The following is a 6,138-nucleotide window of genomic DNA, read 5'->3' on the forward strand; positions in this document are numbered from 1 at the left end:
GTGTCAAGTCTTTCACAGGAATTGCAAATATGGCCTTTTAGCATCTACTTAGCCCTGTACACAGTGAAAAAGAAAGAATGGAATGGAACAGCATCTGGTCACAGATTTATGAGGCGATTCGCTTTTTTTTGCAATTTTTGTGTGTTATTTGTCAGATGATTCAAGTTAATGGCCCATATCAGGGCTGGACTGGTAATCTGGCTTACAGGGCATTTTCCCGGTGGGCCGACGGTCCTCAGGGGCCGACGCTGATGGGTGTTGTTGGTGCTGTTGTTTTTATCCCCCCAGACCAGCCTGTAATTTAGATGGGGTAGCCCATTGGTTCATCTTTCATATAGACATTGGACTGATCCAATCATATGGTAGAAAAACAGGTGGGCTGTGCGAGGGGCTGGTCTACGCCAAAACGCCTGGACCATTTTTTGAACCCAGTCCAGCCCTGGCCCATATATTATCAGCGCTGTCGTAGCGGATCTTTTTAAAGTGTCTGCCGCAATAAGGGATGACTGCTAAGGAGGCCGAGATGTAAATCTGCCCAACTGCACTACGCTCACAGCACTACACTCCCCTACGCTAACACTACCCTGCGCTACGCTACCCCACCCAGTGCTCTCATAGCAATTAGCCTCTCCATTCATAATACAGCAGCAACTCATTACTGTCAAGGCTGTACAGGCTGAACAATGCTGATAAGATGTACCCTTGGGTGGAGGGAACTGGCGGAGGGTCGGATAGAGGGATGGGAGGACGAGAGAATGCTTTTGTGTCCCGTGTTGAACTGTTTTAAGCTCAGTATCACTGTGGCTTTCTCTGTTCCTCATGGACTGGGATTCATCTCAATGAAATATGCTTCTCTGGGGACTTTGTTGTGCTGCAGTGTGTCCTCACTAGGCTTTTGTTGTCAAAATAGGCTTTGGAATGACCTTTGTGCTGCCATCGTGAAAAAACTTTTATTTAAATTACGCTACACAAAGCTGTCAATCTTACTGTGGATGAGGAGAACTTCATTGAACTACACTGTTATCTCCACACATAATACTGAGCTTAAAATAATGGTGTGGCCCATACCCCCCACACTGTGCATCTATGTAGACAGTCATGTAGACTGTATGGGCTTTGACCTTTTGACCTTGATTTGACAAAATGGCCATCCACAACATAACTTCAGTATATACAGTATATCACCTTGATGTACCCGCTGAAGGACGCGCTCAACTTCTTGGAAAAATGAATGACTTTGGGTGCGTGATAAAAGTTATCAACTTAAAGAAAGAAAAATCTGCACTCACAAGCTACGCCTCATTCTTCATTTATAAATTCCCACCATGTCCACAAGCAAACGCGTTTCGGCTCTCAAGCCATCATCACCCATGAGTTCAACCCAATCTACAATCTACCTCATCTCTGGTCCCCAGTGTGTCTGTGTCTGCGTTCGTCTTCTCCTCCCTCAGGGAAGAACCCGTGTCAGGTGAACAATGGTGGCTGTGACCCTCAGCCTGAAATAAAGTGTAATAGGAGTGTATGTATGCCTCACCCATCTACCTCTACTGTACCTTTGCAGAAAATGTTTTAGACAGACTCAGACAGGACCAGATATATTGCAGTCTTTTCATCATTTTGAACTTAAAGTAAATGGACACCCTTTTAGATCACAGAACTGTAGCCAGCCACAGCCCCAACAGATAGACAGAGAAACATAGGTACTGTAAATGTTTTAGACAGACTCGAATAGGACTAGTTATATTGCAATCTTTACATCATTTTGAACTTAAAATAAATGGACACATTTTAGGTCCCAGAACAGTAGCCACCCACAGTCACAGCCCCAACAGGCAGACAGAGAAAGAAAGGTACAGTAGGCTGTATATGGTTCATTTTGTGTGTGTGTCTACCCTCGTCTTCTCCTCCCTCAGGGAAGAACCCGTGTCAGGTGAACAATGGAGGCTGCGCTCAGCTGTGTCTGCCCAACTCGGAGAACTCCCGCAGCTGTGCCTGCACTGTGGGCTACAACCTGCGCACCGACCGCATGTCCTGCGAAGGTGGGGGGCCATTCACTTATATGGGTAGATGACGTGACGTGTAAATTTTGCTGTTGCAGGCTCTTAAAATTATGTAAATTCATGCTTTCAAAATTGTCAATGCTTTAAATGATTAAACTAATGTAGTTGTTGTGAAAAAGTAATGTGTAATAAATCCAGAGCTTAAATAATTATACTTAATTTTGAGTCAAATGTCACATTTGTCCTATGGTGTGACTGAGGCAAGCCTGGTTCTCCATATTAAAACATTTTTAAATAAATAATCAAAGCTCAGTCATTTGTCTAAACAACCCTGGCATGTTTTTCAAGGTGTCTATTTTAGCAAGTGGCAATGCTTAATTTTTTTCCTGTTTTTCTGAGACCGTATGGACGTGTGAAACTTTGTCGCAGAAAATAATGTCCTGTGGTGTGACATCATTTTTTGGTTAATTCTGTGGATAATTATCTATTGTTGAAGCTCCAGCAGTACATAAATTGTGACTTTAGACCCTTAAGAAGCCAATGGCAAGGGTGGATTTTAGATTTTTCTCTCAGAGTTCTTCAGTCAATCAATTATGTTTTGCTACCACAAGATGTATTAGTTTTGTAGTCCTTTGGTGTGACAGCCATAAAATACATTTTGACAATAGTGTATATTTTTCATATTTTTTTCTTATGTAGATGTATGAAAATGCATCTTACTAAAGGTGAAATTGTATTTCAGTTGGCAACGACATGGCTTTAAATTAACTCAAAAGCTCAAAAGTCCTATGGTGTGATGGTAAAAGTCCTATGGTGTGATGGTAAAAGTCCTATGGTGTGACACTTTGGAGTATCACACCAAAGGACAAACAGGTCACACCAATGGACTACATATTTGAGAAATAGCTTTTAAAACAACTGGTAGTACATATTTTTGTTGTTTTGTTGTTTGACTAGATAAATATTGTGTATTCAAATTACTTATTCCTTTATTGGCCTTTGGAATTTATACTTTGATGCATTGTTGATGAATATTTGCTGTTGATTTTAGATACTGTCAAATGATATAAAATGTCATTAATGGTGCTTTGAAACCATAAAACGGTAACAGTGAAGGAAAGATCAGTGTGAGAGTATATAGAGGAGTATAGATGAATAAAGTATGCTGTGGAGAGCTCAATATACAGCATAAATGTGCTGTCCAGCTTGAGATACCAAACAGGCACTGGCCACTACACACTACAGGTTCAATGGTGTGACAGTCATAGCATACCGACAAAAGTGTAATGGTCATGCCAAGGTCACCCTTCAGTATGAGTCTTATGAGCTCTGCAGGTTACATTCAATGACCGCATGGCTGTCATTAAGAGTTACGATAATCTGATAATCGACGATTCAAAGACTTATAAGTGTAAAGTGTAGGTCCATATTGGCTACAACATTATATTATGATCAAAAGACAAAATAATCATGTTGATATATTTGTTTCTGGCTCAGTTTTGCATTTCTGTCCTTTAGCGTGACATGAATGTCCTACGGTGTGACATGTTTTAAACGCTCAAATATTTGTTTGAGCTAAACAATATGTTTGATAAACACTGAATATTACATTAGGGAAGAACAAATTATCGTCCCTGAGAAGTTAGTATAAATTCGGACAATTTTGAACATTTAAAAGAAAGATATCCCTGTTTTTCCCTGTTTCTAATAATCTCACATCTAATGGGAAAAAAATACTTAAATGGTCATTTCTCATTAAATTAAGACTTTAAAAAATTGCAATAAATATGAAGAGTGTAACAATGTTCATAAAACTCCATCAAGCCATTTCTACATTACTTAATATATTTATTTCTTAACGTCACACCAAAGGACATATTTTCAGCAAATTGCTTTATCAACGTAAATAAATAATCAATGAATAGACCAACATTGTGACCACTTGGATTTTTTGAAAGATGAATTGCTGCACTACGTAGACATATACTTTTTTCCCTCATAAGCAATGTTTTGTGAAAAAAATGTTTTTTGCTGCCTATCCGTCATCTACCCATATATCTCTTTCATCTTGTCATTCAGAGCCCACATGGAGTGACTGTCTTTTGTTCTTTCATTTTTTAACCCTCCTGTTATCCTCAGATTTAGGTTACATCCGTGATCATTGGGGTCATTTTGACCCCAGCCACTTAAATGTTTTGCACCGGTTTATGCCTCAGATATTTACTATTGCTCTGTTGGGGACATAAAAAAGCCCTTTGGATAAGTCCTAGCACTCCCACACACAACTCACACACCAAATAAACTAATCTATGACTAGGCGAAAATGTGCAACAACTGCCCAAAAGTTGCCTTGAATTAGTTTTGGCCCTCGTCCACATCATACATGTTAGTTATTAGAGCCCTAAATAAGGCAAAATGTTCTGTTCTAAATAACTTATGTTCATATATTTTGCATAATCCAGACAGATTGGAACATTTATTAGCAAAATATGGATGTTATATTTATGTTTAATACACTTAAAATAATTTGGGGTCAAATTGACCCCAAGGACCACAGATGTAACCAAAACGTGTACAGCACTTAAGGAAATTTTTTTGTGGAATTTTCACTTTTTTCACATTGACCCCATATATTTAGGAAAAGTCATCAAAGATGAAGCAAAATAATGATGTACTTAATATATTTTTCAGATGCTAAACATTGAATGGGGTCAAATGAACCCCAAGGATACACCCTTCTGTTTCACTGACAAGGAGCTGTAGCTGTACTGTAGGCCTACTAGTACATGTCTTTTTGATTTGTATCTACACATTCAGCACATTGAGTTGCACCTGTGTATGAAATGCGCTATACGAAAAAACTTGCCTTGCCTTACCACACAGAATGAATGCAAGTTTATATGAGACAGAGTTTTGCTTTTAACCGGTAAGTCATTGATAACCTCAATGATAACTCAATAATAATAATAGGCTTTTTGAAACCATTCTTATTGTGTACAATGCAGTCTGACTTCTGTATAAACACATCACGTACCCACAAACCCTTTTTTTGTTGAAAATAGAAAATAGCTTTTTCAGGGTGAGGAAATCCAAGGCACTCAAGGTTGCAATTTTTATACTTTTTATTTTGCTTCAATGCCTACACTTTCCAATGCCGTGAAGAAGGCCATATGGGCTGAAATGCGTAGGCAATTGTAACCAAATAAAAAAAGTACACGAATTGCAAACTTGAGTGCCTCAGATGGACTCCATCCTGAACAAGTTTGAGAGCCCCTACCTCGATGAGCACCAAGGACAAAAGTTGAAATTTGTTTTTAGAAAATAGCTTTTTCCAAATAGTGTATGGAGGAAACCATATGGTGTAAAAAATGTGGATGTACTGTATACTATATTCATTTGCACCTTTCACCTACATGTACTTAGGCCTACAGATGCATTGGGAATTCACTGCACGCCCACTCCCACTCAACAACCTGCAGGGCAGTACAGGGCTTAACATATTTCCATGAATGCATAACCATTGTGTGTGTGTGTGTGTGTGTGTGTGTGTGTGTGTGTGTGTGTGTGTGTGTGTGTGTGTGTGTGTGTGTGTGTGTGTGTGTGTGTGTGTGTGTGTGTGTGTGTGTGTGTGTGCGCGCGCGGTGTGTGAAGGCGGTGTGTGAATGCATAACCATTGTGTGTGAGTGTGGGTGTGTGTGTGGGTGTGCGTGCGTGTGTGTGTGTGTGTGTACTCTCCCTACAGTACATTCAGGTGTGTGTTGGTTCCTAATGTACTCTAACCCATGAGGGGGTCCGGGGGGGGGACGGGGGGACGGTGCACTTCTCTGGAGCCTGCTGAGGCCTCCTCTGTCACTGACACTTCACTGTGGGAGTGGACTTCCATGCAGGTAAGGAGACACACACACACACACACACACACACACACACACACACACACACACACACACACACACACACACACACACACACCCACACACACACACACACACACACACACACACACACACACACACACACACACACACACACACACACACACAAAGATCGAAGCTCTCTGACGCGTGCACAAGTGAACACACACACACACACACACACACACACACACACACACACACACACACACACACACACACACACA

The 6,138-nt window shown here is 40.5% G+C and overlaps 1 pseudogene; it reads left to right on the top strand.

Moving 5' to 3' along the window:
- The first annotated feature begins 502 nt into the window (after nt 1-502).
- LOC134461473 (low-density lipoprotein receptor-related protein 1B-like) overlaps nt 503-6,138 on the top strand; it is a 149,995-nt pseudogene continuing 144,359 nt past the window's right edge.

Source organism: Engraulis encrasicolus, chromosome 13 (genome assembly GCF_034702125.1).
Source record: "Engraulis encrasicolus isolate BLACKSEA-1 chromosome 13, IST_EnEncr_1.0, whole genome shotgun sequence".
Taxonomy (NCBI): domain Eukaryota; kingdom Metazoa; phylum Chordata; class Actinopteri; order Clupeiformes; family Engraulidae; genus Engraulis; species Engraulis encrasicolus.